Below are 15,732 nucleotides of genomic sequence, written 5' to 3'. Positions count from 1 at the left end.
TACTACCACATTTGCTTACGGAAACTTCTTGGCACTTGCACACAAGGACCGGCCACCACAACAGAGAAGTGCCATACTTTGTTTTTCTTTCCGTAGCCTAAATGGTTGTTGCTAAAGGTTTCCTAGGTCACCCTTCCAGGTTCCCCGCACAGGGCTTGGCGCCGTGGCTTAGTTGGTTAAAGCGCCTGTCTAGTAAACAGGAGATCCTGGGTTCGAATCCCAGCGGTGCCTTTGGCGAAACTCATGTGGCTAAAGTCTGTGCACCTTAGCGAGCATGTGATTTTCCCAGAATTGACCAAAAACGGTGAAACCGAGTTTTTCTTTGCAGATTTTTCCATTTTCATACCATCCCTCAGCTGTTGTCGGAGGACAGTGTCCAAAGCTAAAGCGCAGTGGCAGCCAGGCGCCGTGGCTTAGCTGGTCAAAGCGCCTGTCTCGTAAACAGGAGATCCTGGGTTCGAATCCCAGCGGTGCCTCTCCACTGATACCTTTGCTCACTGGAATCTTTCTTGGACAGAGGGCATCAGCATTTTGAATCATGTTTCAATTGTGCAGAGGCTCGAGGACCTGTCTTTTCTGCCCACAAAGTTTAAAAAGCTTCACACTGCTGGACGTTCAAATGCCCAGAAGAAAAACCATCACGTGGCCAATACATGCCACCAGCCAGGCTCTGTGGCGCAATGGATAGCGCATTGGACTTCTAGATTGTGAAATGAGGCCATTCAAAGGTTGTGGGTTCCAATCCCACCAGAGTCGTAAATGTTGGTGTTTTGTTTTCTATATACTGCACAGTGTTTCCCGCAGGCAACAGAAAGTTTTTGAGGACTCTTGTTTTCAACGTATTCAAAAAAATAATGTCAATCAAGTCAAAAGGCTTGGAATCATACCCGAGAACCGTCATAGAGGTATTTGAGTCACTGGCTTGTATCATGTAGATGCAGAACTTCACATATGTTCATATATGCATCAAATTGAATTGACATTTCTATATAAAATGCAGTGCAAGAAAACGACCATAACATGGAAGGGTCAGACCTGCTAGCTTCCATGATATCCCTCTATCTATGTAGGGTTGGGTCAAAAGGGTGATACATTTGGCTAGTTTTCCATTTTCTCCACGTGCTGGGGTAGAGACGCCGATGCTAACGGGTATGAGGCCATTCAAATTGTTCTCTGTGGTTTACTACCACATTTGCCTTCGGAAACTTCTTGGCACTTGCACACATGGACCGGCCACCACAACAGAGAAGTGCCATACTTTGTTTTTCTTTCCGTAGCCTAAATGGTCTTTGCTAAAGGTTTCCTGGGTCGCCCTTCCAGGTTCCTCACACAGGGCTTGGCGCCGTGGCTTAGTTGGTTAAAGCGCCTGTCTAGTAAACAGGAGATCCTGGGTTCGAATCCCAGCGGTGCCTTTGGCGAAACTCATGTGGCTCAAGTCTGTGCACCTTAGCGAGCATGTGATTTTCCCAGAATTGACCAAAAACGGTGAAACCGAGGTTTTCTTTGCAGATTTTTCCATTTTCATACCATCCCTCAGCTGTTGTCGGAGGACAGTGTCCAAAGCTCAAGCGCAGTGGCAGCCAGGCGCCGTGGCTTAGCTGGTCAAAGCGCCTGTCTCGTAAACAGGAGATCCTGGGTTCGAATCCCAGCGGTGCCTCTCCACTGATACCTTTGCTCACTGGAATCTTTCTTGGACAGAGGGCATCAGCATTTTGAATCATGTTTCAATTGTGCAGAGGCTCGAGGACCTGTCTTTTCTGCCCACAAAGTTTAAAAAGCTTCACACTGCTGGACGTTCAAATGCCCAGAAGAAAAACCATCACGTGGCCAATACATGCAACCTGCCAGGCTCTGTAGCGCAATGGATAGCGCATTGGACTTCTAGATTGTGAAATGAGGCCATTCGAAGGTTGTTGGTTCGAGTCCCACCAGAGTCGTAAATGTTGGTGTTTTGTTTTCTATATACTGCACAGTGTTTCCCGCAGGCAACAGAAAGTTTTTGAGGACTCTTGTTTTCAACGTATTCAAATAAATAATGTCAATCAAGTCAAAAGGCTTGGAATCATACCCGAGAACCGTCATAGAGGTATTTGAGTCACTGGCTTGTATCATGTAGATGCAGAACTTCACATATGTTCATATATGCATCAAATTGAATTGACATTTCTATATAAAATGCAGTGCAAGAAAACGACCATAACATGGAAGGGTCAGACCTGCTAGCTTCCATGATATCCCTCTATCTATGTAGGGTTGGGTCAAAAGGGTGATACATTTGGCTAGTTTTCCATTTTCTCCACGTGCTGGGGTAGAGACGTCGATGCTAACGGGTATGAGGCCATTCAAATTGTTCTCTGTGGTTTACTACCACATTTGCCTTCCGAAACTTCTTGGCACTTGCACACATGGACCGGCCACCACAACAGAGAAGTGCCATACTTTGTTTTTCTTTCCGTAGCCTAAATGGTCTTTGCTAAAGGTTTCCTGGGTCACCCTTCCAGGTTCCTCACACAGGGCTTGGCGCCGTGGCTTAGTTGGTTAAAGCACCTGTCTAGTAAACAGGAGATCCTGGGTTTGAATCCCAGTGGTGCCTTTGGCGAAACTCATGTGGCTCAAGTCTGTGCACCTTAGCGAGCATGTGATTTTCCCAGAATTGACCAAAAACGGTGAAACCGAGGTTTTCTTTGCAGATTTTTCCATTTTCATACCATCCCTCAGCTGTTGTCGGAGGACAGTGTCCAAAGCTCAAGCGCAGTGGCAGCCAGGAGCCGTGGCTTAGCTGGTCAAAGCGCCTGTCTCGTAAACAGGAGATCCTGGGTTCGAATCCCAGCGGTGCCTCTCCACTGATACCTTTGCTCACTGGAATCTTTCTTGGACAGAGGGCATCAGCATTTTGAATCATGTTTCAATTGTGCAGAGGCTCGAGGACCTGTCTTTTCTGCCCACAAAGTTTAAAAAGCTTCACACTGTTGGACGTTCAAATGCCCAGAAGAAAAACCATCACATGGCCAATACATGCAACCAGCCAGGCTCTGTGGCGCAATGGATAGCGCATTGGACTTCTAGATTGTGAAATGAGGCCATTCAAAGGTTGTGGGTTCGAGTCCAACCAGAGTCGTAAATGTTGATGTTTTGTTTTCTATATACTGCACAGTGTTTCCCGCAGGCAACAGAAAGTTTTTGAGGACTCTTGTTTTCAACGTATTCAAATAAATAATGTCAATCAAGTCAAAAGGCTTGGAATCATACCCGAGAACCGTCATAGAGGTATTTGAGTCACTGGCTTGTATCATGTAGATGCAGAACTTCACATATGTTCATATATGCATCAAATTGAATTGACATTTCTATATAAAATGCAGTGCAAGAAAACGACCATAACATGGAAGGGTCAGACCTGCTAGCTTCCATGATATCCCTCTATCTATGTAGGGTTGGGTCAAAAGGGTGATACATTTGGCTAGTTTTCCATTTTCTCCACGTGCTGGGGTAGAGACGTCGATGCTAACGGGTATGAGGCCATTCAAATTGTTCTCTGTGGTTTACTACCACATTTGCCTTCCGAAACTTCTTGGCACTTGCACACATGGACCGGCCACCACAACAGAGAAGTGCCATACTTTGTTTTTCTTTCCGTAGCCTAAATGGTCTTTGCTAAAGGTTTCCTGGGTCGCCCTTCCAGGTTCCTCACACAGGGCTTGGCGCCGTGGCTTAGTTGGTTAAAGCGCCTGTCTAGTAAACAGGAGATCCTGGGTTCGAATCCCAGCGGTGCCTTTGGCGAAACTCATGTGGCTCAAGTCTGTGCACCTTAGCGAGCATGTGATTTTCCCAGAATTGACCAAAAACGGTGAAACCGAGGTTTTCTTTGCAGATTTTTCCATTTTCATACCATCCCTCAGCTGTTGTCGGAGGACAGTGTCCAAAGCTCAAGCGCAGTGGCAGCCAGGCGCCGTGGCTTAGCTGGTCAAAGCGCCTGTCTCGTAAACAGGAGATCCTGGGTTCGAATCCCAGCGGTGCCTCTCCACTGATACCTTTGCTCACTGGAATCTTTCTTGGACAGAGGGCATCAGAATTTTGAATCATGTTTCAATTGTGCAGAGGCTCGAGGACCTGTCTTTTCTGCCCACAAAGTTTAAAAAGCTTCACACTGCTGGACGTTCAAATGCCCAGAAGAAAAACCATCACGTGGCCAATACATGCAACCAGCCAGGCTCTGTGGCGCAATGGATAGCGCATTGGACTTCTAGATTGTGAAATGAGGCCATTCAAAGGTTGTGGGTTCGAGTCCCACCAGAGTCGTAAATATTGGTGTTTTGTTTTCTATATACTGCACAGTGTTTACCGCAGGCAACAGAAAGTTTTTGAGGACTCTTGTTTTCAACGTATTCAATTAAATAATGTCAATCAAGACAAAAGGCTTGGAATCATACCCGAGAACCGTCATAGAGGTATTTGAGTCACTGTCTTGTATCATGTAGATGCAGAACTTCACATATGTTCATATATGCATCAAATTGAATTGACATTTCTATATAAAATGCAGTGCAAGAAAACGACCATAACATGGAAGGGTCTGACCTGCTAGCTTCCATGATATCCCTCTATCTATGTAGGGTTGGGTCAAAAGGGTGATACATTTGGCTAGTTTTCCATTTTCTCCACGTGCTGGGGTAGAGACGTCGATGCTAACGGGTATGAGGCCATTCAAATTGTTCTCTGTGGTTTACTACCACATTTGCTTACGGAAACTTCTTGGCACTTGCACACAAGGACCGGCCACCACAACAGAGAAGTGCCATACTTTGTTTTTCTTTCCGTAGCCTAAATGGTCGTTGCTAAAGGTTTCCTAGGTCACCCTTCCAGTTTCCCCACACAGGGCTTGGCGCCGTGGCTTAGTTGGTTAAAGCGCCTGTCTAGTAAATAGGAGATCCTGGGTTCGAATCCCAGCGGTGCCTTTGGCGAAACTCATGTGGCTAAAGTCTGTGCACCTTAGCGAGCATGTGATTTTCCCAGAATTGACCAAAAACTGTGAAACCGAGGTTTTCTTTGCAGATTTTTCCATTTTCATACCATCCCTCAGCTGTTGTCGGAGGACAGTGTCCAAAGCTCAAGCGCAGTGGCAGCCAGGCGCCGTGGCTTAGCTGGTCAAAGCGCCTGTCTCGTAAACAGGAGATCCTGGGTTCGAATCCCAGCGGTGCCTGTCCTCTGATACCTTTGCTCACTGGAATCTTTCTTGGACAGAGGGCATCAGCATTTTGAATCATGTTTCAATTGTGCAGAGGCTCGAGGACCTGTCTTTCCTGCCCACAGAGTTTAAAAAGCTTCACACTGCTGGACGTTCAAATGCCCAGAAGAAAAACCATCACGTGGCCAATACATGCAACCAGCCAGGCTCTGTGGCGCAATGGATAACGCATTGGACTTCTAGATTGTGAAATGAGGCCATTCAAAGGTTGTGGGTTCGAGTCCCCCCAGAGTCGTAAATGTTGGTGTTTTGTTTTCTATATACTGCACAGTGTTTCCCGCAGGCAACAGAAAGTTTTTGAGGACTCTTGTTTTCAACGTATTCAAATAAATAATGTCAATCAAGTCAAAAGGCTTGGAATCATACCCGAGAACCGTAGAGGTATTTGAGTCACTGGCTTGTATCATGTAGATGCAGAACTTCACATATGTTCATATATGCATCAAATTGAATTGACATTTCTATATAAAATGCAGTGCAAGAAAACGACCATAACATGGAAGGGTCAGACCTGCTAGCTTCCATGATATCCCTCTATCTATGTAGGGTTGGGTCAAAAGGGTGATACATTTGGCTAGTTTTCCATTTTCTCCACGTGCTGGGGTAGAGACGTAGATGCTAACGGGTATGAGGCCATTCAAATTGTTCTCTGTGGTTTACTACCACATTTGCCTTCGGAAACTTCTTGGCACTTGCACACATGGACCGGCCACCACAACAGAGAAGTGCCATACTTTGTTTTTCTTTCCGTAGCCTAAATGGTCTTTGCTAAAGGTTTCCTGGGTCGCCCTTCCAGGCTCCTCACACAGGGCTTGGCGCCGTGGCTTAGTTGGTTAAAGCGCCTGTCTAGTAAACAGGAGATCCTGGGTTCGAATCCCAGCGGTGCCTTTGGCGAAACTCATGTGGCTCAAGTCTGTGCACCTTAGCGAGCATGTGATTTTCCCAGAATTGACCAAAAACGGTGAAACCGAGGTTTTCTTTGCAGATTTTTCCATTTTCATACCATCCCTCAGCTGTTGTCGGAGGACAGTGTCCAAAGCTAAAGTGCAGTGGCAGCCAGGCGCCGTGGCTTAGCTGGTCAAAGCGCCTGTCTCGTAAACAGGAGATCCTGGGTTCGAATCCCAGCGGTGCCTGTCCTCTGATACCTTTGCTCACTGGAATCTTTCTTGGACAGAGGGCATCAGCATTTTGAATCATGTTTCAATTGTGCAGAGGCTCGAGGCGCTGTCTTTCCTGCCCACAGAGTTTAAAAAGCTTCACACTGCTGGACGTTCAAATGCCCAGAAGAAAAAACATCACGTGGCCAATACATGCAACCAGCCAGGCTCTGTGGTGCAATGGATAGCGCATTGGACTTCTAGATTGTGAAATGAGGCCATTCAAAGGTTGTGGGTTCGAGTCCCACCAGAGTCGTAAATGTTGGTGTTTTGTTTTCTATATACTGCACAGTGTTTCCCGCAGGCAACAGAAAGTTTTTGAGGACTCTTGTTTTCAACGTATTCAAATAAATAATGTCAATCAAGTCAAAAGGCTTGGAATCATACCCGAGAACCGTCATAGAGGTATTTGAGTCACTGGCTTGTATCATGTAGATGCAGAACTTCACATATGTTCATATATGCATCAAATTGAATTGACATTTCTATATAAAATGCAGTGCAAGAAAACGACCATAACATGGAAGGGTCAGACCTGCTAGCTTCCATGATATCCCTCTATCTATGTAGGGTTGGGTCAAAAGGGTGATACATTTGGCTAGTTTTCCATTTTCTCCACGTGCTGGGGTAGAGACGTCGATGCTAACGGGTATGAGGCCATTCAAATTGTTCTCTGTGGTTTACTACCACATTTGCTTACGGAAACTTCTTGGCACTTGCACACAAGGACCGGCCACCACAACAGAGAAGTGCCATACTTTGTTTTTCTTTCCGTAGCCTAAATGGTCGTTGCTAAAGGTTTCCTAGGTCACCCTTCCAGATTCCTCACACAGCGCTTGGCGCCGTGGCTTAGTTGGTTAAAGCGCCTGTCTAGTGAACAGGAGATCCTGGGTTCGAATCCCAGCGGTGCCTTTGCCGAAACTCATGTGGCTCAAGTCTGTGCACCTTAGCGAGCATGTGATTTTCCCAGAATTGACCAAAAACGGTGAAACCGAGGTTTTCTTTGCAGATTTTTCCATTTTCATACCATCCCTCAGCTGTTGTCGGAGGACAGTGTCCAAAGCTCAAGCGCAGTGGCAGCCAGGCGCCGTGGCTTAGCTGGTCAAAGCGCCTGTCTCGTAAACAGGAGATCCTGGGTTCGAATCCCAGCGGTGCCTCTCCACTTATACCTTTGCTCACTGGAATCTTTCTTGGACTGAGGGCATCAGCATTTTGAATCATGTTTCAATTGTGCAGAGGCTCGAGGACCTGTCTTTTCTGCCCACAAAGTTTAAAAAGCTTCACACTGCTGGACGTTCAAATGCCCAGAAGAAAAACCATCACGTGGCCAATACATTCAACCAGCCAGGCTCTGTGGCGCAATGGATAGCGCATTGGACTTCTAGATTGTGAAATGAGGCCATTCAAAGGTTGTGGGTTGGAGTCCCACCAGAGTCGTAAATGTTGGTGTTTTGTTTTCTATATACTGGACAGTGTTTCCCGCAGGCAACAGAAAGTTTTTGAGGACTCTTGTTTTCAACGTATTCAAATAAATAATGTCAATCAAGTCAAAAGGCTTGGAATCATACCCGAGAACCGTCATAGAGGTATTTGAGTCACTGGCTTGTATCATGTAGATGCAGAACTTCACATATGTTCATATATGCATCAAATTGAATTGACATTTCTATATAAAATGTAGTGCAAGAAAACGACCATAACATGGAAGGGTTCAGACCTGCTAGCTTCCATGATATCCCTCTATCTATGTAGGGTTGAGTCAAAAGGGTGATACATTTGGCTAGTTTTCCATTTTCTCCACGTGCTGGGGTAGAGACGTCGATGCTAACGGGTATGAGGCCATTCAAATTGTTCTCTGTGGTTTACTACCACATTTGCCTTCGGAAACTTCTTGGCACTTGCACACATGGACCGGCCACCACAACAGAGAAGTGCCATACTTTGTTTTTCTTTCCGTAGCCTAAATGGTCTTTGCTAAAGGTTTCCTGGGTCGCCCTTCCAGGTTCCTCACACAGGGCTTGGCGCCGTGGCTTAGTTGGTTAAAGCGCCTGTCTAGTAAACAGGAGATCTTGGGTTCGAATCCCAGCGGTGCCTTTGGCGAAAATCATGTGGCTAAAGTCTGTGCACCTTAGCGAGCATGTGATTTTCCCAGAATTGACCAAAAACGGTGAAACCGAGGTTTTCTTTGCAGATTTTTCCATTTTCATACCATCCCTCAGCTGTTGTCGGAGGACAGTGTCCAAAGCTAAAGCGCAGTGGCAGCCAGGCGCCGTGGCTTAGCTGGTCAAAGCGCCTGTCTCGTAAACAGGAGATCCTGGGTTCGAATCCCAGCGGTGCCTCTCCACTGATACCTTTGCTCACTGGAATCTTTCTTGGACAGAGGGCATCAGCATTTTGAATCATGTTTCAATTGTGCAGAGGCTCGAGGACCTGTCTTTTCTGCCCACAAAGTTTAAAAAGCTTCACACTGCTGGACGTTCAAATGCCCAGAAGAAAAACCATCACGTGGCCAATACATGCAACCAGCCAGGCTCTGTGGCGCAATGGATAGCGCATTGGACTTCTAGATTGTGAAATGAGGCCATTCAAAGGTTGTGGGTTTGAGTCCCACCAGAGTCGTAAATGTTGGTGTTTTGTTTTCTATATACTGCACAGTGTTTCCCGCAGGCAACAGAAAGTTTTTGAGGACTCTTGTTTTCAACGTATTCAAATAAATAATGTCAATCAAGTCAAAAGGCTTGGAATCATACCCGAGAACCGTCATAGAGGTATTTGAGTCACTGGCTTGTATCATGTAGATGCAGAACTTCACATATGTTCATATATGCATCAAATTGAATTGACATTTCTATATAAAATGTAGTGCAAGAAAACGACCATAACATGGAAGGGTCAGACCTGCTAGCTTCCATGATATCCCTCTATCTATGTAGTGTTGGGTCAAAAGGGTGATACATTTGGCTAGTTTTCCATTTTCTCCACGTGCTGGGGTAGAGACGTCGATGCTAACGGGTATGAGGCCATTCAAATTGTTCTCTGTGGTTTACTACCACATTTGCTTACGGAAACTTCTTGGCACTTGCACACAAGGACCGGCCACCACAACAGAGAAGTGCCATACTTTGTTTTTCTTTCCGTAGCCTAAATGGTCGTTGCTAAAGGTTTCCTAGGTCACCCTTCCAGGTTCCCCACACAGGGCTTGGCGCCGTGGCTTAGTTGGTTAAAGCGCCTGTCTAGTAAACAGGAGATCCTGAGTTCGTATCCCAGCGGTGCCTTTGGCGAAACTCATGTGGCTAAAGTCTGTGCACCTTAGCGAGCATGTGATTTTCCCAGAATTGACCAAAAACGGTGAAACCGTGTTTTTCTTTGCAGATTTTTCCATTTTCATACCATCCCTCAGCTGTTGTCGGAGGACAGTGTCCAAAGCTAAAGCGCAGTGGCAGCCAGGCGCCGTGGCTTAGCTGGTCAAAGCGCCTGTCTCGTAAACAGGAGATCCTGGGTTCGAATCCCAGCGGTGCCTCTCCACTGATACCTTTGCTCACTGGAATCTTTCTTGGACAGAGGGCATCAGCATTTTGAATCATGTTTCAATTGTGCAGAGGCTCGAGGACCTGTCTTTTCTGCCCACAAAGTTTAAAAAGCTTCACACTGCTGGACGTTCAAATGCCCAGAAGAAAAACCATCACGTGGCCAATACATGCAACCGGCCAGGCTCTGTGGCGCAATGGATAGCGCATTGGACTTCTAGATTGTGAAATGAGGCCATTCAAAGGTTGTGGGTTCGAGTCCCACCAGAGTCGTAAATGTTGGTGTTTTGTTTTCTATATACTGCACAGTGTTTCCCGCAGGCAACAGGAAGTTTTTGAGGACTCTTGTTTTCAACGTATTCAAATAAATAATGTCAATCAAGTCAAAAGGCTTGGAATCATACCCGAGAACCGTCATAGAGGTATTTGAGTCACTGGCTTGTATCATGTAGATGCAGAACTTCACATATGTTCATATATGCATCAAATTGAATTGACATTTCTATATAAAATGCAGTGCAAGAAAACGACCATAACATGGAAGGGTCAGACCTGCTAGCTTCCATGATATCCCTCTATCTATGTAGGGTTGGGTCAAAAGGGTGATACATTTGGCTAGTTTTCCATTTTCTCCACGTGCTGGGGTAGAGACGTCGATGCTAACGGGTATGAGGCCATTCAAATTGTTCTCTGTGGTTTACTACCACATTTGCTTACGGAAACTTCTTGGCACTTGCACACAAGGACCGGCCACCACAACAGAGAAGTGCCATACTTTGTTTTTCTTTCCGTAGCCTAAATAGTCGTTGCTAAAGGTTTCCTAGGTCACCCTTCCAGATTCCTCACACAGGGCTTGGCGCCGTGGCTTAGTTGGTTAAAGCGCCTGTCTAGTAAACAGGAGATCCTGGGTTCGAATCCCAGCGGTGCCTTTGGCGAAACTCATGTGGCTCAAGTCTGTGCACCTTAGCGAGCATGTGATTTTCCCAGAATTGACCAAAAACGGTGAAACCGAGGTTTTCTTTGCAGATTTTTCCATTTTCATACCATCCCTCAGCTGTTGTCGGAGGACAGTGTCCAAAGCTCAAGCGCAGTGGCAGCCAGGCGCCGTGGCTTAGCTGGTCAAAGCGCCTGTCTCGTAAACAGGAGATCCTGGGTTCGAATCCCAGCGGTGCCTCTCCACTGATACCTTTGCTCACTGGAATCTTTCTTGGACAGAGGGCATCAGCATTTTGAATCATGTTTCAATTGTGCAGAGGCTCGAGGACCTGTCTTTTCTGCCCACAAAGTTTAAAAAGCTTCACACTGCTGGACGTTCAAATGCCCAGAAGAAAAACCATCACGTGGCCAATACATGCAACCAGCCAGGCTCTGTGGAGCAATGGATAGCGCATTGGACTTCTAGATTGTGAAATGAGGCCATTCAAAGGTTGTGGGTTCGAGTCCCACCAGAGTCGTAAATGTTGGTGTTTTGTTTTCTATATACTGCACAGTGTTTCCCGCAGGCAACAGAAAGTTTTTGAGGACTCTTGTTTTCAACGTATTCAAATAAATAATGTCAATCAAGTCAAAAGGCTTGGAATCATACCCGAGAACCGTCATAGAGGTATTTGAGTCACTGGCTTGTATCATGTAGATGCAGAACTTCACATATGTTCATATATGCATCAAATTGAATTGACATTTCTATATAAAATGCAGTGCAAGAAAACGACCATAACATTGAAGGGTCAGACCTGCTAGCTTCCATGATATCCCTCTATCTATGTAGGGTTGGGTCAAAAGGGTGATACATTTGGCTAGTTTTCCATTTTCTCCACGTGCTGGGGTAGAGACGTCGATGCTAACGGGTATGAGGCCATTCAAATTGTTCTCTGTGGTTTACTACCACATTTGCCTTCCGAAACTTCTTGGCACTTGCACACATGGACCGGCCACCACAACAGAGAAGTGCCATACTTTGTTTTTCTTTCCGTAGCCTAAATGGTCTTTGCTAAAGGTTTCCTGGGTCGCCCTTCCAGGTTCCTCACACAGGGCTTGGTGCCGTGGCTTAGTTGGTTAAAGCGCCTGTCTAGTAAACAGGAGATCCTGGGTTCGAATCCCAGCGGTGCCTTTGGCGAAACTCATGTGGCTCAAGTCTGTGCACCTTAGCGAGCATGTGATTTTCCCAGAATTGACCAAAAACGGTGAAACCGAGGTTTTCTTTGCAGATTTTTCCATTTTCATACCATCCCTCAGCTGTTGTCGGAGGACAGTGTCCAAAGCTCAAGCGCAGTGGCAGCCAGGCGCCGTGGCATAGCTGGTCAAAGCGCCTGTCTCGTAAACAGGAGATCCTGGGTTCGAATCCCAGCGGTGCCTCTCCACTGATACCTTTGCTCACTGGAATCTTTCTTGGACAGAGGGCATCAGCATTTTGAATCATGTTTCAATTGTGCAGAGGCTCGAGGACCTGTCTTTTCTGCCCACAAAGTTTAAAAAGCTTCACACTGCTGGACGTTCAAATGCCCAGAAGAAAAACCATCACATGGCCAATACATGCAACCGGCCAGGCTCTGTGGCGCGATGGATAGCGCATTGGACTTCTAGATTGTGAAATGAGGCCATTCAAAGGTTGTGGGTTCGAGTCCCACCACAGTCGTAAATGTTGGGGTTTTGTTTTCTATATACTGCACAGTGTTTCCCGCAGGCAACAGAAAGTTTTTGAGGACTCTTGTTTTCAACGTATTCAAATAAATAATGTCAATCAAGTCAAAAGGCTTGGAATCATACCCGAGAACCGTCATAGAGGTATTTGAGTCACTGGCTTGTATCATGTAGATGCAGAACTTCACATATGTTCATATATGCATCAAATTGAATTGACATTTCTATATAAAATGCAGTGCAAGAAAACGACCATAACATGGAAGGGTCAGACCTGCTAGCTTCCATGATATCCCTCTATCTATGTAGGGTTGGGTCAAAAGGGTGATACATTTGGCTAGTTTTCCATTTTCTCCACGTGCTGGGGTAGAGACGTCGATGCTAACGGGTATGAGGCCATTCAAATTGTTCTCTGTGGTTTACTACCACATTTGCTTTCGGAAACTTCTTGGCACTTGCACACATGGACCGGCCACCACAACAGAGAAGTGCCATACTTTGTTTTTCTTTCCGTAGCCTAAATGGTCTTTGCTAAAGGTTTCCTGGGTCGCCCTTCCAGGTTCCTCACACAGGGCTTGGCGCTGTGGCTTAGTTGGTTAAAGCGCCTGTCTAGTAAACAGGAGATCCTGGGTTCGAATCCCAGTGGTGCCTTTGGCGAAACTCATGTGGCTCAAGTCTGTGCACCTTAGCGAGCATGTGATTTTCCCAGAATTGACCAAAAACGGTGAAACCGAGGTTTTCTTTGCAGATTTTTCCATTTTCATACCATCCCCCAGCTGTTGTCGGAGGACAGTGTCCAAAGCTCAAGCGCAGTGGCAGCCAGGCGCCGTGGCTTAGCTGGTCAAAGCGCCTGTCTCGTAAACAGGAGATCCTGGGTTCGAATCCCAGCGGTGCCTCTCCACTGATACCTTTGCTCACTGGAATCTTTCTTGGACAGAGGGCATCAGCATTTTGAATCATGTTTCAATTGTGCAGAGGCTTGAGGACCTGTCTTTTCTGCCCACAAAGTTTAAAAAGCTTCACACTGCTGGACGTTCAAATGCCCAGAAGAAAAACCATCACGTGGCCAATACATGCAACCAGCCAGGCTCTGTGGCGCAATGGATAGCGTATTGGACTTCTAGATTGTGAAATGAGGCCATTCAAAGGTTGTGGGTTCGAGTCCCACCAGAGTCGTAAATGTTGGTGTTTTGTTTTCTATATACTGCACAGTGTTTCCCGCAGGCAACAGGAAGTTTTTGAGGACTCTTGTTTTCAACGTATTCAAATAAATAATGTCAATCAAGTCAAAAGGCTTGGAATCATACCCGAGAACCGTCATAGAGGTATTTGAGTCACTGGCTTGTATCATGTAGATGCAGAACTTCACATATGTTCATATATGCATCAAATTGAATTGACATTTCTATATAAAATGCAGTGCAAGAAAACGACCATAACATGGAAGGGTCAGACCTGCTAGCTTCCATGATATCCCTCTATCTATGTAGGGTTGGGTCAAAAGGGTGATACATTTGGCTAGTTTTCCATTTTCTCCACGTGCTGGGGTAGAGACGTCGATGCTAACGGGTATGAGGCCATTCAAATTGTTCTCTGTGGTTTACTACCACATTTGCTTACGGAAACTTCTTGGCACTTGCACACAAGGACCGGCCACCACAACAGAGAAGTGCCATACTTTGTTTTTCTTTCCGTAGCCTAAATAGTCGTTGCTAAAGGTTTCCTAGGTCACCCTTCCAGATTCCTCACACAGGGCTTGGCGCCGTGGCTTAGTTGGTTAAAGCGCCTGTCTAGTAAACAGGAGATCCTGGGTTCGAATCCCAGCGGTGCCTTTGGCGAAACTCATGTGGCTCAAGTCTGTGCACCTTAGCGAGCATGTGATTTTCCCAGAATTGACCAAAAACGGTGAAACCGAGGTTTTCTTTGCAGATTTTTCCATTTTCATACCATCCCTCAGCTGTTGTCGGAGGACAGTGTCCAAAGCTCAAGCGCAGTGGCAGCCAGGCGCCGTGGCTTAGCTGGTCAAAGCGCCTGTCTCGTAAACAGGAGATCCTGGGTTCGAATCCCAGCGGTGCCTCTCCACTGATACCTTTGCTCACTGGAATCTTTCTTGGACAGAGGGCATCAGCATTTTGAATCATGTTTCAATTGTGCAGAGGCTCGAGGACCTGTCTTTTCTGCCCACAAAGTTTAAAAAGCTTCACACTGCTGGACGTTCAAATGCCCAGAAGAAAAACCATCACGTGGCCAATACATCCAACCAGCCAGGCTCTGTGGCGCAATGGATAGCGCATTGGACTTCTAGATTGTGAAATGAGGCCATTCAAAGGTTGTGGGTTCGAGTCCCACCAGAGTCGTAAATGTTGGTGTTTTGTTTTCTATATACTGCACAGTGTTTCCCGCAGGCAACAGAAAGTTTTTGAGGACTCTTGTTTTCAACGTATTCAAATAAATAATGTCAATCAAGTCAAAAGGCTTGGAATCATACCCGAGAACCGTCATAGAGGTATTTGAGTCACTGGCTTGTATCATGTAGATGCAGAACTTCACATATGTTCATATATGCATCAAATTGAATTGACATTTCTATATAAAATGCAGTGCAAGAAAACGACCATAACATGGAAGGGTCAGACCTGCTAGCTTCCATGATATCCCTCTATCTATGTAGGGTTGGGTCAAAAGGGTGATACATTTGGCTAGTTTTCCATTTTCTCCACGTGCTGGGGTAGAGACGTCGATGCTAACGGGTATGAGGCCATTCAAATTGTTCTCTGTGGTTTACTACCACATTTGCCTTCCGAAACTTCTTGGCACTTGCACACATGGACCGGCCACCACAACAGAGAAGTGCCATACTTTGTTTTTCTTTCCGTAGCCTAAATGGTCTTTGCTAAAGGTTTCCTGGGTCGCCCTTCCAGGTTCCTCACACAGGGCTTGGCGCTGTGGCTTAGTTGGTTAAAGCGCCTGTCTAGTAAACAGGAGATCCTGGGTTCGAATCCCAGTGGTGCCTTTGGCGAAACTCATGTGGCTCAAGTCTGTGCACCTTAGCGAGCATGTGATTTTCCCAGAATTGACCAAAAACGGTGAAACCGAGGTTTTCTTTGCAGATTTTTCCATTTTCATACCATCCCCCAGCTGTTGTCGGAGGACAGTGTCCAAA

General features: G+C 46.1%; 39 non-coding genes across 39 annotated transcripts; all 39 read left to right on the top strand.

The window, feature by feature from the left end:
* The first annotated feature begins 157 nt into the window (after positions 1 to 157).
* On the top strand, positions 158 to 231 carry trnat-agu (transfer RNA threonine (anticodon AGU)). Its single transcript has one exon. It is a non-coding gene; the product is annotated as a tRNA-Thr (tRNA).
* Positions 232 to 402: 171 nt separating this feature from the next.
* Positions 403 to 476, top strand: trnat-cgu (transfer RNA threonine (anticodon CGU)). The gene has a single exon. It is a non-coding gene; the product is annotated as a tRNA-Thr (tRNA).
* Positions 477 to 666: 190 nt separating this feature from the next.
* Positions 667 to 756, top strand: trnar-ucu (transfer RNA arginine (anticodon UCU)). The gene is given in 2 exon segments: positions 667 to 703; positions 721 to 756. It is a non-coding gene; the product is annotated as a tRNA-Arg (tRNA).
* Positions 757 to 1,338: 582 nt separating this feature from the next.
* Positions 1,339 to 1,412, top strand: trnat-agu (transfer RNA threonine (anticodon AGU)). The gene has a single exon. It is a non-coding gene; the product is annotated as a tRNA-Thr (tRNA).
* A 171-nt stretch (positions 1,413 to 1,583) lies between these two features.
* trnat-cgu (transfer RNA threonine (anticodon CGU)) lies at positions 1,584 to 1,657 on the top strand. Its single transcript has one exon. It is a non-coding gene; the product is annotated as a tRNA-Thr (tRNA).
* A 190-nt stretch (positions 1,658 to 1,847) lies between these two features.
* Positions 1,848 to 1,937, top strand: trnar-ucu (transfer RNA arginine (anticodon UCU)). The gene is given in 2 exon segments: positions 1,848 to 1,884; positions 1,902 to 1,937. It is a non-coding gene; the product is annotated as a tRNA-Arg (tRNA).
* Positions 1,938 to 2,519: 582 nt separating this feature from the next.
* trnat-agu (transfer RNA threonine (anticodon AGU)) lies at positions 2,520 to 2,593 on the top strand. Its single transcript has one exon. It is a non-coding gene; the product is annotated as a tRNA-Thr (tRNA).
* A 171-nt stretch (positions 2,594 to 2,764) lies between these two features.
* trnat-cgu (transfer RNA threonine (anticodon CGU)) lies at positions 2,765 to 2,838 on the top strand. Its single transcript has one exon. It is a non-coding gene; the product is annotated as a tRNA-Thr (tRNA).
* Positions 2,839 to 3,028: 190 nt separating this feature from the next.
* On the top strand, positions 3,029 to 3,118 carry trnar-ucu (transfer RNA arginine (anticodon UCU)). Its single transcript is given in 2 exon segments — positions 3,029 to 3,065; positions 3,083 to 3,118. It is a non-coding gene; the product is annotated as a tRNA-Arg (tRNA).
* A 582-nt stretch (positions 3,119 to 3,700) lies between these two features.
* trnat-agu (transfer RNA threonine (anticodon AGU)) lies at positions 3,701 to 3,774 on the top strand. Its single transcript has one exon. It is a non-coding gene; the product is annotated as a tRNA-Thr (tRNA).
* A 171-nt stretch (positions 3,775 to 3,945) lies between these two features.
* trnat-cgu (transfer RNA threonine (anticodon CGU)) lies at positions 3,946 to 4,019 on the top strand. The gene has a single exon. It is a non-coding gene; the product is annotated as a tRNA-Thr (tRNA).
* A 190-nt stretch (positions 4,020 to 4,209) lies between these two features.
* Positions 4,210 to 4,299, top strand: trnar-ucu (transfer RNA arginine (anticodon UCU)). Its single transcript is given in 2 exon segments — positions 4,210 to 4,246; positions 4,264 to 4,299. It is a non-coding gene; the product is annotated as a tRNA-Arg (tRNA).
* Positions 4,300 to 4,881: 582 nt separating this feature from the next.
* Positions 4,882 to 4,955, top strand: trnat-agu (transfer RNA threonine (anticodon AGU)). Its single transcript has one exon. It is a non-coding gene; the product is annotated as a tRNA-Thr (tRNA).
* Positions 4,956 to 5,126: 171 nt separating this feature from the next.
* On the top strand, positions 5,127 to 5,200 carry trnat-cgu (transfer RNA threonine (anticodon CGU)). Its single transcript has one exon. It is a non-coding gene; the product is annotated as a tRNA-Thr (tRNA).
* A 190-nt stretch (positions 5,201 to 5,390) lies between these two features.
* trnar-ucu (transfer RNA arginine (anticodon UCU)) lies at positions 5,391 to 5,480 on the top strand. The gene is given in 2 exon segments: positions 5,391 to 5,427; positions 5,445 to 5,480. It is a non-coding gene; the product is annotated as a tRNA-Arg (tRNA).
* Positions 5,481 to 6,059: 579 nt separating this feature from the next.
* On the top strand, positions 6,060 to 6,133 carry trnat-agu (transfer RNA threonine (anticodon AGU)). The gene has a single exon. It is a non-coding gene; the product is annotated as a tRNA-Thr (tRNA).
* Positions 6,134 to 6,304: 171 nt separating this feature from the next.
* On the top strand, positions 6,305 to 6,378 carry trnat-cgu (transfer RNA threonine (anticodon CGU)). Its single transcript has one exon. It is a non-coding gene; the product is annotated as a tRNA-Thr (tRNA).
* A 190-nt stretch (positions 6,379 to 6,568) lies between these two features.
* On the top strand, positions 6,569 to 6,658 carry trnar-ucu (transfer RNA arginine (anticodon UCU)). Its single transcript is given in 2 exon segments — positions 6,569 to 6,605; positions 6,623 to 6,658. It is a non-coding gene; the product is annotated as a tRNA-Arg (tRNA).
* A 582-nt stretch (positions 6,659 to 7,240) lies between these two features.
* On the top strand, positions 7,241 to 7,314 carry trnat-agu (transfer RNA threonine (anticodon AGU)). Its single transcript has one exon. It is a non-coding gene; the product is annotated as a tRNA-Thr (tRNA).
* Positions 7,315 to 7,485: 171 nt separating this feature from the next.
* On the top strand, positions 7,486 to 7,559 carry trnat-cgu (transfer RNA threonine (anticodon CGU)). The gene has a single exon. It is a non-coding gene; the product is annotated as a tRNA-Thr (tRNA).
* A 190-nt stretch (positions 7,560 to 7,749) lies between these two features.
* On the top strand, positions 7,750 to 7,839 carry trnar-ucu (transfer RNA arginine (anticodon UCU)). The gene is given in 2 exon segments: positions 7,750 to 7,786; positions 7,804 to 7,839. It is a non-coding gene; the product is annotated as a tRNA-Arg (tRNA).
* Positions 7,840 to 8,422: 583 nt separating this feature from the next.
* Positions 8,423 to 8,496, top strand: trnat-agu (transfer RNA threonine (anticodon AGU)). Its single transcript has one exon. It is a non-coding gene; the product is annotated as a tRNA-Thr (tRNA).
* A 171-nt stretch (positions 8,497 to 8,667) lies between these two features.
* On the top strand, positions 8,668 to 8,741 carry trnat-cgu (transfer RNA threonine (anticodon CGU)). The gene has a single exon. It is a non-coding gene; the product is annotated as a tRNA-Thr (tRNA).
* A 190-nt stretch (positions 8,742 to 8,931) lies between these two features.
* On the top strand, positions 8,932 to 9,021 carry trnar-ucu (transfer RNA arginine (anticodon UCU)). The gene is given in 2 exon segments: positions 8,932 to 8,968; positions 8,986 to 9,021. It is a non-coding gene; the product is annotated as a tRNA-Arg (tRNA).
* Positions 9,022 to 9,603: 582 nt separating this feature from the next.
* trnat-agu (transfer RNA threonine (anticodon AGU)) lies at positions 9,604 to 9,677 on the top strand. The gene has a single exon. It is a non-coding gene; the product is annotated as a tRNA-Thr (tRNA).
* A 171-nt stretch (positions 9,678 to 9,848) lies between these two features.
* Positions 9,849 to 9,922, top strand: trnat-cgu (transfer RNA threonine (anticodon CGU)). The gene has a single exon. It is a non-coding gene; the product is annotated as a tRNA-Thr (tRNA).
* A 190-nt stretch (positions 9,923 to 10,112) lies between these two features.
* trnar-ucu (transfer RNA arginine (anticodon UCU)) lies at positions 10,113 to 10,202 on the top strand. The gene is given in 2 exon segments: positions 10,113 to 10,149; positions 10,167 to 10,202. It is a non-coding gene; the product is annotated as a tRNA-Arg (tRNA).
* A 582-nt stretch (positions 10,203 to 10,784) lies between these two features.
* trnat-agu (transfer RNA threonine (anticodon AGU)) lies at positions 10,785 to 10,858 on the top strand. The gene has a single exon. It is a non-coding gene; the product is annotated as a tRNA-Thr (tRNA).
* A 171-nt stretch (positions 10,859 to 11,029) lies between these two features.
* trnat-cgu (transfer RNA threonine (anticodon CGU)) lies at positions 11,030 to 11,103 on the top strand. The gene has a single exon. It is a non-coding gene; the product is annotated as a tRNA-Thr (tRNA).
* Positions 11,104 to 11,293: 190 nt separating this feature from the next.
* Positions 11,294 to 11,383, top strand: trnar-ucu (transfer RNA arginine (anticodon UCU)). The gene is given in 2 exon segments: positions 11,294 to 11,330; positions 11,348 to 11,383. It is a non-coding gene; the product is annotated as a tRNA-Arg (tRNA).
* Positions 11,384 to 11,965: 582 nt separating this feature from the next.
* trnat-agu (transfer RNA threonine (anticodon AGU)) lies at positions 11,966 to 12,039 on the top strand. The gene has a single exon. It is a non-coding gene; the product is annotated as a tRNA-Thr (tRNA).
* A 171-nt stretch (positions 12,040 to 12,210) lies between these two features.
* trnat-cgu (transfer RNA threonine (anticodon CGU)) lies at positions 12,211 to 12,284 on the top strand. The gene has a single exon. It is a non-coding gene; the product is annotated as a tRNA-Thr (tRNA).
* Positions 12,285 to 13,146: 862 nt separating this feature from the next.
* trnat-agu (transfer RNA threonine (anticodon AGU)) lies at positions 13,147 to 13,220 on the top strand. Its single transcript has one exon. It is a non-coding gene; the product is annotated as a tRNA-Thr (tRNA).
* A 171-nt stretch (positions 13,221 to 13,391) lies between these two features.
* Positions 13,392 to 13,465, top strand: trnat-cgu (transfer RNA threonine (anticodon CGU)). Its single transcript has one exon. It is a non-coding gene; the product is annotated as a tRNA-Thr (tRNA).
* A 190-nt stretch (positions 13,466 to 13,655) lies between these two features.
* trnar-ucu (transfer RNA arginine (anticodon UCU)) lies at positions 13,656 to 13,745 on the top strand. The gene is given in 2 exon segments: positions 13,656 to 13,692; positions 13,710 to 13,745. It is a non-coding gene; the product is annotated as a tRNA-Arg (tRNA).
* A 582-nt stretch (positions 13,746 to 14,327) lies between these two features.
* Positions 14,328 to 14,401, top strand: trnat-agu (transfer RNA threonine (anticodon AGU)). The gene has a single exon. It is a non-coding gene; the product is annotated as a tRNA-Thr (tRNA).
* A 171-nt stretch (positions 14,402 to 14,572) lies between these two features.
* Positions 14,573 to 14,646, top strand: trnat-cgu (transfer RNA threonine (anticodon CGU)). Its single transcript has one exon. It is a non-coding gene; the product is annotated as a tRNA-Thr (tRNA).
* A 190-nt stretch (positions 14,647 to 14,836) lies between these two features.
* On the top strand, positions 14,837 to 14,926 carry trnar-ucu (transfer RNA arginine (anticodon UCU)). Its single transcript is given in 2 exon segments — positions 14,837 to 14,873; positions 14,891 to 14,926. It is a non-coding gene; the product is annotated as a tRNA-Arg (tRNA).
* Positions 14,927 to 15,508: 582 nt separating this feature from the next.
* trnat-agu (transfer RNA threonine (anticodon AGU)) lies at positions 15,509 to 15,582 on the top strand. The gene has a single exon. It is a non-coding gene; the product is annotated as a tRNA-Thr (tRNA).
* The last annotated feature ends 150 nt before the right edge of the window (positions 15,583 to 15,732 follow it).

Source organism: Pseudorasbora parva, chromosome 8, assembly GCF_024679245.1.
Source record: "Pseudorasbora parva isolate DD20220531a chromosome 8, ASM2467924v1, whole genome shotgun sequence".
NCBI lineage: Eukaryota > Metazoa > Chordata > Actinopteri > Cypriniformes > Gobionidae > Pseudorasbora > Pseudorasbora parva.
The sequence above is the reverse complement of the archived record's forward strand: the minus strand, read 5'-3'. Positions and strand labels throughout refer to the sequence as shown.